This window comes from Nycticebus coucang, chromosome 3, assembly GCF_027406575.1.
Source record: "Nycticebus coucang isolate mNycCou1 chromosome 3, mNycCou1.pri, whole genome shotgun sequence".
Taxonomy (NCBI): Eukaryota; Metazoa; Chordata; class Mammalia; order Primates; family Lorisidae; genus Nycticebus; species Nycticebus coucang.
The window spans coordinates 121,568,949-121,584,244 of record NC_069782.1 but is presented as its reverse complement, the minus strand read 5'-3'; the positions used below and the strand labels follow the sequence as shown (position 1 = coordinate 121,584,244).

The 15,296-nt window shown below is 40.8% G+C and overlaps 1 protein-coding gene and 1 pseudogene across 6 annotated transcripts in view; both read left to right on the top strand.

The window, feature by feature from the left end:
• The window catches only part of CPEB3 (cytoplasmic polyadenylation element binding protein 3), a 190,859-nt gene that overhangs the window by 29,466 nt on the left and 146,097 nt on the right, over positions 1-15,296 (top strand). The gene's annotated exons all lie outside the window — the stretch shown is intronic.
• LOC128580613 (translationally-controlled tumor protein-like) lies at positions 1,791-2,860 on the top strand (annotated as a pseudogene). The gene has a single exon (XR_008378704.1). The product of XR_008378704.1 is annotated as a translationally-controlled tumor protein-like (transcript).

Genomic DNA, 15,296 nt, shown 5'->3' with positions numbered 1-15,296 from the left:
CAGACCTTTTTTTTCTTTCGGTAATGTTTGTGAATTTAATATGTGGCCCAAGACAACTCTTCTTCCAATGTGACGCAGAGAAGCCAAAAGATTGGGCACCAATGTGAGGGAGTGTAAGATTAGCTCTGTTATGTTTAAAACAGTATCTAGGTTTAGGCTATTTTTTTTCCTTCTTTTTCCCTTCCTACATGGCTTTCACCTAGCTAAAACTTGGTGGTGCTATGTTTCTCACACCATTCTCCATTGGAGGTCCCTATCTATTAAGCATTGAGAGGGAAGAGGAGAGGATGGTATTTCTCCTTTGTCTCTTTGGCACTTTCAGTACACCCAACTGCTGCATTCTTGCTGGATTTTATCATTTGAAGCCCAAAAAATCAAAACTGCTATCGAGTATTCTCATTCTCAAACTGTTGATAATGATATTTCTGCTTCTTTTTTTTTTTTTTTTTTGCAGTTTCTGGCCAGGGCTGGGTTTGAACCCGCCACCTCCAGCATATGGGGCCGGCGCCCTACCACTTTGAGCCACAGGTGCCGCCCTTCTTTTTTTTTTTTTGAGACAGTCTCAAGCTGTCGCCCTGGGTGGAGTGCCATGCGTCACAGCCACAGCAACCTCAAACTCTTGGACTTAAGCGATTCTCTTGTCTCAACCTCCCAAGTAGCTGGGACTACAGGCACCCGCCACACGGCCGGGCTATTTTTTTTGTTGCAGTTGTCATTGTTGTTTTAGCTGGACTGGGCCAGGTTTGAACTTGCCACCTTAGGTGCATGTGGCTGGTGCCATAACCACTGTGCTATGGGCGCTAAGCTGATATTTCTGCTTCTTGAGTCCTCATCCTCAGACTAGGTTGAGCATTATGGCACTGAGGGGCTAGTCAAGTAAAAGTGAGCAATGAGCTTGTCTTTAAAACTGAGAAAGTGGAACTTTTCACAGTGCCCTAGGACAGCCTGTTCTTACTCTATACATTTCACAGAGGGTTTCTTCTCTGTTCACCTATTTATTTATTTATTTATTTTGAGACATAGTCTCACTTCGTTGTCCCCTGGTAGAATGCCGTCACATCATAGTTCACAGCAACTTCAGACTCTTGGGCTCAAGCAATTCTCTTGCCTCAGTCTCCCAAAGATCTGGGACTACAGGCACTTGCCACAATGCCTGGCTATTTTTATAGACAGGGTCTCGCTCTAACTCATGAGCTTAGGCAATCCACCCTCCTCCGCCTCCCAGAGTGCTGGGATTACAGGCCTGAGTCACTGTGCCCGGCTGTTCACCTACTTATGTTGACCTACTATGAGTAATACACTTTTAGGTAGGCTGGAGAACAGATTCTGTGCTTGTAATGGTTTACATTAAAACACATACCCATGTCTCTTTAATATACTTAAGCATACACATATACACACATGTCTGCACCCGGTAAGACATTTTGAATAGACCATGTGATGGTGAAGTAGTACCAATGATATAAAAGTCAAAATTTCTGGGCGGCGCCTGTGGCTCAGTGAGTAGGGCGCCGGCCCCATATGCCGAGGGTGGCGGGTTCAAGCCCAGCTCCGGCCAAACTGCAACCAAAAAAAAAAAAAATAGCTGGGCGTTGTGGCGGGCGCCTGTAGTCCCAGCTGCTCAGAAGGCTGAGGCAAGAGAATCGCGTAAGCCCAAGAGTTAAGAGGTTGCTGTGAGCCCTGTGACGCCACGGCACTCTACCCGAGGGCGGTACAGTGAGACTCTGTGTCTACAAAAAAAATAAAAAGTCAAAATTTCTCTTTGAGCTTTTCCGCCCACTCCCCCCTCCCCCCGAGCGCCGCTCGGGCTCCGCCGTGCTCGCTCCGAGCTCCCGGCTCCTGCAAAGCTAGCACCGCCGCCGTCTCCCTTCAGCCGCCATCATGATTATCTACTGGGACCTCATCAGCCCTGATGAGATGTTCTCTGACATTTACAAGATCCAAGAGATCGCGGACGGCCTATGCTGGGAGGTGGAGGGAAAGATGGTCAGTAGGACAGAGGGTAACATTGATGACTCGCTCATTGGTGGAAATGCTTCCGCTGAAGGACCTGAGGGCAAAGGTACCGAAAGCACAGTTATCACTGGTGTTGATATTGTCATGAACCATCACTTGCAGGAAACCAGCTTCACCAAAGAAGCCTACAAGAAGTACATCAAAGATTACATGAAGTCAATCACATCCTGGCTAATTTCAAAAACTACCAGTTCTTTATTGGTGAAAACATGAATCCAGATGGCATGGTTGCTCTCCTGGACTACCGTGAGGATGGTGTGACCCCATATATGATTTTCTTTAAGGATGGTTTAGAAATGGAAAAATGTTAACAAATTTGGCAGTTACTTTGGATCTATCACCTGTCATCATAACTGGCTGCTGCTTGTCATCCACACAACACCAGGACTTAAGACAAACGGGACTGATGTCATCTTGAACTCTTCATTTATTTTGACCATGATTTATTTGGAGTGGAGGCATTGTTTTTAAGGAAAAACATGTCATGTAGGTTGTTTAAAAATAAAATGCATTTAAACTCATTCGAGAGAATGCCTTTTAGTTTAATACACTTCTAAACTAAATCCATCCTATAGTGTTCCTGCAGAAGCTAGAGACTGGTTGTAGTCCACTACTAGAAAGCATAAAACTGTCATCAGATAAATTCTACAGTGGAAACCACTCCTGAGACTGGAATGTAAAGGAACCAAAAGTTTTAATTCTGAGTTACAGTAAAGGAAGAGACCATGCTCATAGCAGTGCCAACACTTGATGTGGAGCCTTAACACATTTCATCACCTACAACGGAAGTAGTGATTGTGGAAGAAATTACCAAGAGAATAAAAAGAGACTAATTCAGTTGGAAAAAAAATAAAATTTCTCTTTGATTTTGGAATATTGTTTTATCAGTGATCATTTGTAATCATTTTAATAGGAATTTAATTTTATTTCTTGAGTACTCATTCATTGACGATAGAGACTAAAGAAGCATACTGAAATCAAAGGAAAGCTGCCAAAGTTGCAAAATTGATTGTGGATAATTATTAGTAAATGTGTTTAGGGCGGCACCTGTGGCTCAGTGAGTAGGGTTCTGGCCCGATATACTGGAGGTGGCGGGTTCAAACCTGGCCCTGGCCAAAAACTGCAAAAAAAAAAGAAAAAAAGAAAAGAAATGTGTTAATATTTAGATGTCACCAAAGTGGCTTTTGTCATCCATGTATGGCTCTTTTTTTTAAGACATAGTCTTGGCTCGGTGCCCATAGCTCAGTAGTTAGGGCACTGGCCACATACACTGGGGCTGGTGGGTTCGAATCCAGCCAGGGCCTGCTAAACAACAATGACAACTGTAACAAAAAATAGCCAGGTGTTGTAGCGGGCACCTGTAGTGCAGCTACTTGGGAGGCTGAGGCAAGAGAATCGCTTAAGCCCAAGAGTTTGAGGTTGCCGTGAGCTTTGATGCTATGACACTCTAATGAGGGCGACATAGATTCTGTCTCAAAAAAAATTAAAAAGACAGTCTTACTCTGTCATCCTGGGTAAGAATGCTGTGGCACCATAGCTCACCACAACCTCAAACTCTTGGGCTTGAGCAGTCCTCTTGCCTCAGCCTCCCAAGTAGCTGGGACTATAGGCATGTAGCACTATGTCTAGCTAGTTTTCCTATTTTAGTAGAGACTGGGTCTTGCTCTTGCTCAGGCTGGTCTCCCAGAATACAAGTATTACAGGCATGAGCCATCACGCCTAGCCAACATACAGCTCTTAGGTTGATAAGATTTTTATTCTGATGTTCTGTAGTTAGGGTTCTATAGGATTTGGATAGCATCTAATGTCTTTGTTTATTTAAAAAAGTCCTTTTAATTTACTAATGTTGGGAACACTGGGAAAGTTGAAGAGAAATGGTTAAAATAAGTTTGAATGATATCTGTGCTGCTATAGCAAAATACCACAAACTGGATAATTTACAATGAAAATATATTTACTGTCTCACAGTGCTAGAGGCTAGAAATTCCAAAATGAAGTCTCTGGTAGGTTTGATGCCTGGTGAGGGCTGCTCTCTGCTTCCAAGATGATACCTGTTGCTGCGTCTTTCGAAGGGATGCTGTGTCCTCATATCATGAAGGAACAGAAGGGCAAAAATGTCTTGAATTAGTTTCTCCCAGCCCTTTTTTAAGGCAATAAATAATCATTCATGAGGGTAGAGCCTTCATGACTTAATCTCTTCTGAAAAGCCCCCCTCCCTTCTTGCTACCACTTGGGGATTAAATTTCCGCATGTGAATTTGGGGGGCATTCAAACCATAGCATTTGAGATGGTGACTGGGCATTAGTGAAAATGTTTCTGTGTTGCTTGAGGTTTATATGTATGCAATGATAAAAAGTTGTAAATTGAGTAATGTGTGTTTTCTTGTTGAGGGATTTGGGGGATAAATTTGGCTTTTCATAAATATGGTCTATATTTCTGTGATTTTGGAGTTTAATTGTGGCCATCGGTTGAAATCAAAATGGCAGGGTATAATTCATTCTGTACTTGGGAGACTTGGTGGATTTTAGCTAATTTGTCAGATTATAGTCCACTCTAAACTAAGAGATTTGCTTTAGTTGTTGGGTTTTCCTGAGATGAAGGAAAAAGTAGTGAAGATGGCCATGTTTCTTTTGTTTCTCACCCCAAATCCCACATACCTCTGCTTTTTTTTTTTTTTTTTTATTGTTGGGGATTCATTGAGGGTACAATAAGCCAGGTTACACTGATTGCATTTGTTAGGTAAAGTCCCTCTTGCAATCATGTCTTGCCCCCAGAAGGTGTGGCATACAGCAAGGCCCCACCCCTGTCCCTCCTTCCCTCTCTCTGCTTTTCCTCCCCCCCCATGACCTTAATTGTCATTAATTGTCCTCATATCAAAATTGAGTACATAGGATTCAAGCTTCTCCATTCTTGTGATGCTTCACTAAGAATAATGTCTTCCACTTCCATCCAGGTTAATACGAAGGATGAAAAGTCTCCATTTTTTTTAATGGCTGAATAGTATTCCATGGTATACATATACCACAGCTTGTTAATCCATTCCTGGGTTGGTGGGCATTTAGGCTGTTTCCACATTTTGGCAATCCACATTTTGGCAATTGTAAATTGAGCTGCAATAAACAGTCTAGTACAAGTGTCCTTATGATAAAAGGATTTTTTTCCTTCTGGGTAGATGCCCAGTAATGGGATTGCAGGTTCAAATGGGAGGTCTAGCTTGAGTGCTTTGAGGTTTCTCCATACTTCCTTCCAGAAAGGTTGTACTAGTTCGTAGTCCCACCAGCAGTGTAAAAGTGTTCCCTTCTCTCCACATCCACGCCAGCATCTGCAGTTTTGAGATTTTGTGATGTGGGCCATTCTCACTGGGGTTAGATGGTATCTCAGGGTTGTTTTGATTTGCATTTCTCTAATATATAGGGACGATGAACATTTTTTCATATGTTTGTTAGCCATTCGTCTGTCATCTTTAGAGAAGGTTCTATTCATGTCTCTTACCCATTGATATATGGGATTGTTGTTTTTTTTCATGTGGATTAATTTGAGTTCTCTATAGATCCTAGTTATCAAGCTTTTGTCTGCTTCAAAATATGCAAATATCCTTTCCCATCCACATACCTCTGCTTTAAAGACCCAGTTGGGAGGTAGGTGTCAGATCATAAAATAGTAACTGTTCTACAAAGTCTAAACATTTACATCATGTTTCTAGCCTGTTCATGTGGCTCAAGCTTTGATGAAGTTGTTGTATTATACCTGTTTATAAATCTTAACATTCTACTATATCATACCAGGAACCTTAGTGACTACATGATTTGCTCTTTTAAAATAAGGTAGATTGCTACAAGATTGGGTTTTAATTTAGGTAATTTAAATCACTAGACCTGGCCAGGCACGGTGGCTCACACCTATAATCCTAGCACTTTGGGAGGCCGAGGCAGGTGGATTGCCTGAGCTCACCACTTCAAGACCAGTCTGAAGTTTTTAAATTACTTTTTTCTAACAGAACTTCATTTTTGGGGGGTTAAACTTAATACATCTTCATCACAACTTATTTCATTTTACAATTCTTCTTGTTTTTTTGAAATAGAGTCTCACTTTGTCACCCTTGGAGCAGGGATAAGTGCCATGGCATCATAGCTTACAGCATCCTCAAACTCTTGAGCTCATGTGATCTTCTTGCCTCAGCCTCCCAAGTAGCTGGAACTACAGGTGCCCACCACAACACCTGTCTATTTTTAGAGATGGGTCATGCTCTGGCTCAAAGCCATGAGCTCAGGCAATTCACCTGTCCCGGCCCCCCCCCCCCCCCCCGCAAAGTGCTGGGCTTACAGGTGTGAACCATGGCACCTGGCTACAATTCTTCTTTCTCTTTTGTTAAAGCCCCTTACAAAGACCACTAGGAAACCTGTTGGTTATATAAAGCTGAGTTTCCTAAACTTACTGAGCAAGTACCATGTTGACAGAATCTCGGGCGTTATCTCAGGAATGGAGAAGTTAGGGTACTTAAGTAAGGTTTTGGGGCCCTCACTGCTCATAGGGTGTTTTTAGAGCAGAAGTTAGTAAGCAGGATTTGGGTAAGGATTGTTTAAATTTGTAAACTGGCTTAGTTACTGAATAGTCAGTAGTCTTACCTTTGGAACAGAGAAATTTAAAGAGAATTACTATTAAATTTGTCTTTATCAGTGCTGCCCAAGGAAATAGCCTACAAGCCACATAGATAATTTAACATTGTGTAGTAGCACACTTAAAAAGTAACAGGTTAACTGGGCATGGTGGCTACTTGGGAGGCTGAGGCAAGAGGATCATCACTGGAGCCCAAGAGTTTGAGGCTGCTGTCAGCTATGATGCCATTGCGTTCTACCAAGGGCGAGAAAGTGAGACTCTGTCTCAAAAAAAAAAAAAAAAAAAAAAAGTTTAAATTAACTTTAACAGCTTCTTTGACAAAAAACACCAAATAGCGATGATGCTGGTGCAGCAGGAGGGCCTGGAGACCCCAGGGGTCCTGGAATGGGAGGCTTCAGTAGCAGCATTCAGGGCTGGAGTCACGGCTATCCTTGGGGTTGGGGCCGAGGCCAAGGTCACGGAGCTCGCAGAGGCAAGGCCATGGACAAAAAGTAGATACCCATCACCAAGCTGGGCCACCTGGTCAAAGTCATGAAGATCAAATCCCTGGAGAGATGTGTCTCTTCCTGCCCATCTGAGATCATTGACTTTTTCCTGGGGGCATCTCTCAAGGATGAGATTTTCAAGATTTTGCCATCATAGAAGCAGACCTGCGCTGGCCAGCAGACCAGATTCAAGGCATTTGTTGGGGACTACAATGGCCATGTTGGTCTGGGTGTTAAGTGCTCCTAGGAAGTATCCACCTCCATCTGAGGGGCCATCCTCCTGGCCAAGTTCTGAATTCACTTTGTGTGCTTGATGTAGGATATGTTTATTTCTAAATATTATCCTACACCCAGTGTGGAGAGGCTGCTGGGGGAACAAGATGGACAAGCCCCACGCTGTTCCTTGGAAGGCGACAGGCTGCTGGCTCTGTGCTGATACGCTCATCCCTGCTCCAAGAGGAACTGGTATTGTCTCAGAGCCCATGCCTACCAAGCTGCTAATGATGGCTGGTATCAATGACTGCTACACCTCAGCCCGGGGCTGCACTGCCACCTGGGGCAACTTTGCCAAGGCCACTTTTGATGTCATTTCCAAGATCTACCTGTCTTACTCCTGATCTCTGGAAAGAGACAGTATCCACTTAGTCTTCTTACCAGGAATTTAATGACCATCTTGTCAAGACTCACATCAGAGTTTCCATGCAGAGGACCCAGGCTCCAGCTGTGGCTACAACATAGGATTTTTATACAATAATAATAAAGTGAATTAAGTCTGTTAAAAAATAAATTAATTAATTTTCTTTACCCGCTATATACAAAATATTGTATTAACGTTATCAGTATAAAAATTATTAGTGAGGTTTCAACATTTTTTTCATACTAAGTCATGGAAATCCATTGTATATTTTATATCTACAACATAATTTGCTCTAGCAACATTTTATTTTTATTTTTATTATTTTTTTTCGAGACAGAGTCTCAAGCTGTCACCCTGTGTAGAGTGCTGTAGCATCATAGCTCACAGTAACCTCCAACTCTTGGGCCTCAAGTGATCCTCTTGCCTCCACCTCCCAGAATGCTAGGATTATAGGCATGAGCCACCCTGCCCAGCTGCTAGCAACATTTTAAGTTCCCATTAGCTACATGTAAATAGTGGCTACCATATTGGACAGTGAATGTATATAGTCTTAGAATTTAGGGATTTGAATGAGCTATTGTTTAAAACAATTTGAGCTTAAGTAATTTGTGTTCCACATCATGACTTGGCACAGCTTATCTGTATTACAAGTCATAGTATAATTTTGAAGCTTGTGCTTTCTGTTTTATTTCTCACTTTCATGAGTAAATCTGTGGCCTTCTGTAAGTATGTTATTATTAACAAACATATAGAGATACAATCTATAATTTACAAATCATAAGAGTTTTCTTGGATACTTGATAGACTATCTATCAGACTAAACTATTGCTTCCAGTAGATAGAATGTTTCATCAAATGTTCTAAAGCTATAGAGTAGTTTGGACATCACCAGCAAAAATTGTTTAAAAATGTATGCATAGGCTCGGTGCCAGTGGCTCAAGCGGCTAAGGCGCCAGCCACATACACCTGAGCTGGCAAGTTTGAATCCAGCATGAGCCTGCCAAACAACAATGATGGCTGCAGCAAAAAAATAGCCGGGTGTTATGGCAGATGCCTGTAGTCCCAGCTACTTGGGAGGTAGAGGCAGGAGAATCTCTTGAGCCCAGCAGTTGGAGGTTGCTGTGAGCTGTGATGCCACGGTGCTCTACCCAGGGCTACAGCTTGAGGCTTTGTCTCAAAAATAAAATAAAAAAATAAAAATGTGTGCATGTATATTACTGTCCCTGTTAAAATTTTTTGGTGCTTTCTTTTTTTTTTTTGTAGAGACAGAGTCTCACTTTATCGCCCTTGGTAGAGTGCCGTGGCGTCACACAGCTCACAGCAACCTCCAACTCCTGGGCTTAAGCGATTCTCTTGCCTCAGCCTCCCGAGTAGCTGGGACTACAGGCACCTGCCACAACGCCCGGCTATTTTTTTATTGCAGTTTGGCTGGGGCTGGGTTTGAACCCACCACCCTTGGCATATGGGCCAGCGCCCTACCCGCTGAGCCACAGGCGCCGCCCTGGTGCTTTCTTGATAGCTTGAACAGAAGCGTCTTACATAAATTCTTATTTGTTATCACTAAAAATAATTCTTGATAATGTCTTTGAGTTTTATGTTTATACTTTATTTTTTTTAATTATTTTTTATTAAATCATAACTTGTACTTTGATGCATTTATGGGGTTCAGGGTACTGCTTCAATGTGAAATGCTTACATTGACCTAAGTATCACATCCGTCCCATATACTCATTTCTTAATAGTTTTGAAATGTACCATTGCATCATGCATATTGGGTGAGGGCCCCCCAAATATATGTTTATACTTTAAACGAAATTGTTTTTATATAGTATAGATGAGTTGTCAGTAAAATTGTAACATTATTCAAATAAAGAATATTTTAAATGAGTTTTTTTTTTGTTTTTTTTTAAGAGACAGTCTCATTTTGTCACCCTCCGTAGAGTGCTATGGCGTTACAGCTCACAGCAACCTCCAGCTCCTGGGCTTAGTCAATTATCTTGCTTCAGCCTCTTGAGTAGCTGGGACTACAGGTGCCCGCCACAATGCCGGGCTATGTTTTTTTGCTGCAGTTTGGCTGGGGCCGAGCTCAAACCCACCACCCTCAGTATATGGGGCCAGTACCCTACTCACTGAGCAACAGGCTCCACCCAATGAAGAGTATTTTTTAAATGAAGAGTATTTTTAAAAGTATATATACTTTGAGGGCGGCGCCTGTGGCTCAAGGAGTAGGGCGCCGGTCCCATATACCGGAGGTGGCGGGTTCAAACCCAGCCCTGGCCAAAAATCACATACACAAAAAAAGTATATATACTTTGAAATCCTGCTTATACCTTCAATTTTTTCAAGGGACTACAAATTGTTCAACAGTTTATGTATTACTCCCTAATGGTCTCCAACAACTTTTTTGTCTTCCATTATTTCAAAATTTTGCTGCAGATTTTTCACATACATTTAGTTCTACTTAGTTGAATATAATATATTTTCCGCTTTCCTTCTTCACAATTCCATAGTTGTCTGCTTATATATCATGCCTGACTCTTACCTTGGTTCATTATTACTTCTTCATGAAAACAGGATTGAGGTTTATTCTGAACTTCCATATTAAGGTTTCTGACCACCTTCGTATGTATCTTCATAACATCTATATAATGTAGACATTGTTATCCACATTTTTAATATGAGAATTTTTAACTCATAAATAACTTCTCCAATTTATTGAAATGAGTGCTTTCAGTATGCTGTGATTTATTTCATTTTTTTTTGAGAGAAGAGTCTCACTGTGTCGCCCTCAGTAGAGTGATGTGGTGTCACAGCTCACAGCAACCTCAAACTCTTGAGCTTAAGCAATTCTCTTGCCTCAACCTCCCAAGTAGCTGGGGCTACAGGCACCCACCACAACGCCCGGCTATTACTTCTTTTTACTTTTATCTAACTGTGGAATAGCAGAGTGTTATAATTCTGCCTAAAACTGGTCATCCCAATGAAAAGACCAATTATCTTATATATACGGTTATATAAATAGTAAATTCTGTCTGCTTTCTCCTTTTCATTTCTTCTTGGCTTCTTTATCCTTTTTTCTTCCTCAGATTGTGCCTTGAAGTTCCTCTTGAATCCTTGCTTTTGGAATATTGTGTATGCCCAATAGTCTCATTGAAGGAAGATAATCATAACACTCATTACCATACACCTTCCTGATTTTTTTCCCTGCCTCTGGAAAGGTTTAATATGTTCTGGTGATAGTAGAATCTGGAAAGAGGAATATATATACACTATGCATGTGTATAGTATTTATTCTTTTTTTTTTTTTTTTGGCCGGGGCTGGGTTTGAACCCACCACCTCTGGCATATGGGACTGGTGCCCTACTCCTTGAGCCACAGGCGCCGCCCAGTATTTATTCTTAAACATGTATATGTTTATATATTTGTGTGTATTTGTATATGTACGCACACATATAATACTGTTATCTCACTTTTTAGGCAATAAATGTTTCCACACAGTTTGAGAATATAAATTTTGTAAATTGAGTAAGTTTTATAGTCTTCAGATAGCTGTGCCTTAAAAGGAGGTCATACTTTAATTACTTTTCTAAATCAAATTATTCCATTGCTTCACTTAAGGAAACTATTTCCTCTAAAAAGGGGTTGACACACAAATTAAAGTAAGACATCTGATTTTTTGAGTCCTTTAGTAGGTGTGGGAGAGATATTTAAAATTGTAGCCTGAAAACAATGCTTTGGTATTATTCATGCTTTCACTTTCCTTTGTTCCTTTGGAATTCAGCTTAACAAATAAGGAACAATGTCAGAAGGTTCATTTCTCTTTTCACATACACACATACCCAGTACCAGTATGTGTAGAAAGAAAATGCTTAGACAATAACAGAAATGAGAATTGTTAGCTAGAAATAATTTTTGACTTAGAAGCAAAAGCATAGGATGGTATTAAGGCTCTGACTTGCCTGGGTTTTTGAATCCTGACTCAGATACTTTGTATGTGATATCCGTGCCTCAGTTTTCTCATTTGTAAAATGATGATAATAATAGTATTTTACTATATAGGCTTTTGTGAGGAAGAAGTAAGATAAAGCATGCTAAGTGCTTCAACCACCGCTGGACACAGCCAACATTGGTCAGTTCTATCATTTAATTTCAAGAGTTTGTTCTTAATAGCCCTGCTGCTGGCTTAATAAGAGGACAAAGGTTCTGGGATATGTTGAGGTACAATGGGATATGCTAAATAAGACTCAAATGAACACCTTAATGAGGTTCAGATGAGCAAAGATATGTGTGAAAATGCTTTATTGAGCTGTTAGTACTCTATAAATATAAGGGAATAGGAAGAAATTAGATGATTTGTAGCCTGAGTATTCTAGAGAGTGAATATTTACTTGTCTAGCTTAACAGATATTGGTAATATTCCTCTTCAAATCCCCATGTTGAATACCAGGGAAAAAATGTAAAGCCACACAGAAAAAGTTAATAAAATATTAAAAGCCAAACTCTTTGTGGTGAATATTATTTTTAAATTACATATTCATGCACAAATTAACCTGATGTTCTCCTGGAAAAGGGGTTTGGTAAGCTATATCTTTCATGTTGATTGTTTTCAAGGATTTGATAAATCTATATTTACATAGAAACACTTGGTATTTATAAACAAGTCTTATTTTTTAGCCTATATCTCCTTTGAAGAATCTCTTCTTGAGGGGATGTACCTGTGGCTCAGTGGGTAGGGTGCCGGTCCCATATAACGAGGGTGGTGGGTTCAAACCCAGCCCCGGGCAAACTGCAACAACAACAAAAAAATAGCTGGGTGTTGGGCGGTGCCTGTGGCTCAGTGAGTAGGGCGCCGGCCCCATATGCCGAGGGTGGCGGGTTCAAACCTAGCCCCTGCCAAACTGCAACAACAACAAAAAAAAAATAGCTGGGCATTGTGGCGGGCGCCTGTAGTCCCAGCTGCTTGGGAGGCTGAGGCAAGAGAATCGTGTAAGCCCAAGAGTTAGAGGTTGCTGTGAGCCGTGTGACGCCAGGGCACTCTAACAGTGAGACTCTGTCTCTACAAAAAAAAAAAAATCTAGGTGTTGTGGCAGGCGCCTGTGCCCCAGATACTCTGGAGGCTGAGGCAAGAGAGTCGTCTAAGCCCAGGAGTTGGAGGTTGCTGTGAGCTGTGTGACACCATGGCACTCTACCCAAGACGATAAAATGAGACTCTGTCCCTACAAAAAAAAAAAAGAGAGAATCTCTTCTTGGGTCTTTCTGAATTTCTTGAGGAAGTTGGGGAAGTGCCTCTGGCCATCCTTTCCTGAAAGCATTTTTAACTTCCTTCTTTGTTTGTATTCCCATAATTCCCAGCACATAGCTCTGTCATTAAATTTAACTTATTATATAATTATCTGTTAATAAAATCACTGGCTTGTCAGAGACTGTGTGTGGACCAAGACTGTGCCTCACTTAATCCTTTTATCTTTAATGGTTAGTATATTAAGGTTTCCAATAAACATATATAAAATAAGTGAAGAAAGAATAAATTTGGCAAAATTTTGTTAATACTAACATTTGAAAATAATAAAGAAAGCTGTTGTTCTAAAAATGTGATGTAGGCATTTTGGAAATTCTGACCAAAGCTCTTTTAATATAATTTATTGCATTTGACTTCATATTCTCTCTAAAGTATCTTGAAGTATTATTACTAGAATGATAAATGCTTTATGTTATGTTATTGTTTATTATTATTTTTTGAAACAGTCTTGCTCTGTCATCCCATGTAGGGTTCAGTGCTGTCATCATAGCCCACTACAACCTCAAACTCCTGGGCATAAGCAATCCTCTTGCCTCAGCCTCCCAAACAGCTGTAGCTACAGACATGTGCCGTGACACTTGGCTAATTTTTCTATTTTTAGTAGAGATGGGGTCTTGTTCAGCTGGTCTTGAACTCCTGAGCTCAAGCAATCCTCCCATCTCCGGCTCCCAGAGTGCAAGGATTACAGGCATGATCTACTACACTGGCTACAGGTTTTATTTTAAAGTGATTTTTTTAGCTTTCCAAATACAAAATATCTTAATAGCTTTGTATTTTAGATGCTTTAACATTTTAAACTCTTAAATGTGGTAACATTTCAATGAAAAATCAGGTTAAAGCCTTATATATATTCTTTTCCTCCTGGAATGCTTATATCACAAATAATTTGTGTGTGGTTAGTCATCCTCAAGAGTATCTGATTTGTGTTAAGAACTACTTAATATTGGGCGGCGCCTGTGGCTCAGTGAGTAGGGTACCGGCCCCATATGCCGAGGGTGGCGGGTTCAAACCCAGCCCCGGCCAAATTGCAACAAAAAAATAGCCGGGCATTGTGGCGGGCGCCTGTAGTCCCAGCTACTCGGGAGGCTGAGGCAAGAGAATCGCGTAAGCCCAAGAGTTAGAGGTTGCTGTGAGCCGTGTAACGCCACGGCACTCTACTGCGGGCCGTACAGTGAGACTCTGTCTCTACAAAAAAAAAAAAAAAACTACTTAATATTTAGTTTCCTCATTTGTAAAGGAGAGATTGTAATATCTATCTCATAGGACAGTTGTAAAAATTAAATGAGGCAATCTAAGTAATACTCAGCACAGGAACTGGCACATATTTATTACTCATTATGTGGTATCTGTGACTTAATAAGTTCTATTGCATTTTACTTTATAATTTACTTTACAAAAAACTAAATGAACACTTGTATTTCCCTTTCCCCAGAGGAAGATGGATAGCTTTTTAAAATAACCAGCATCATTTTAGGGATGAGTTTGGCATGAAGGCAGTTAGGGAGTAATTGGTTAAGACGATTTTGGCTTTTGAATATACTATCTTATTTCTTTTGGTTACTTAATTCATTTTTATTATCTCAATTTAAGTCTCTTTTTGTCTGGAATCAGAATCATACAATAAACTTGAGATGCAAGGGTTTATTTTATCTTTTATCTTTTTACCTTTTCAGTAGAAGAAAGGGGTTTGGAAACTAAGCAATAGGTAATGTGTTTCTGTTTCTCTGGTCCCAGCCCATCAACTTGGAGTGAATTTCTTTAGTACTTATCAGGTTCTCTGCTTTAAAATATACACACATGGACACTGGTGACCTCTCCAGTGGTGTCTTGGGAGAGACAGTGAAGAGTGTCACTAGTGTGTACTAGGCAGGGCATCATCTGTTTGTTTCTCAAAGAGGGAGAACCCTAGAAGGCTGCCCAAATTGGCACAGTTGTTACTTTATTACTTTCATTGCCATAGGGCAGTTTGCATAAAAGCTGCTGCTCAGTTCCTAAATCCAAGGGTCAAGAGGATAACAGGGGGCCACAGCAGAAGCGTTCACGTCGCGGCCCCTGTCAGATTCTGGTGAATCTGCGAATTCTGCTGGGTATCTCCACACCCAACCACCGAAGTCAAACAAGAATGGAAATGAACAGCAACCAACCAGTTGTGTAGTAGTTGAGAACTATGGTAAAGAATCTCAGGCCAAGGATGTCATCAAAGAGTACTTAAAATATAAGAAATGAACAAATAAAACTTTGG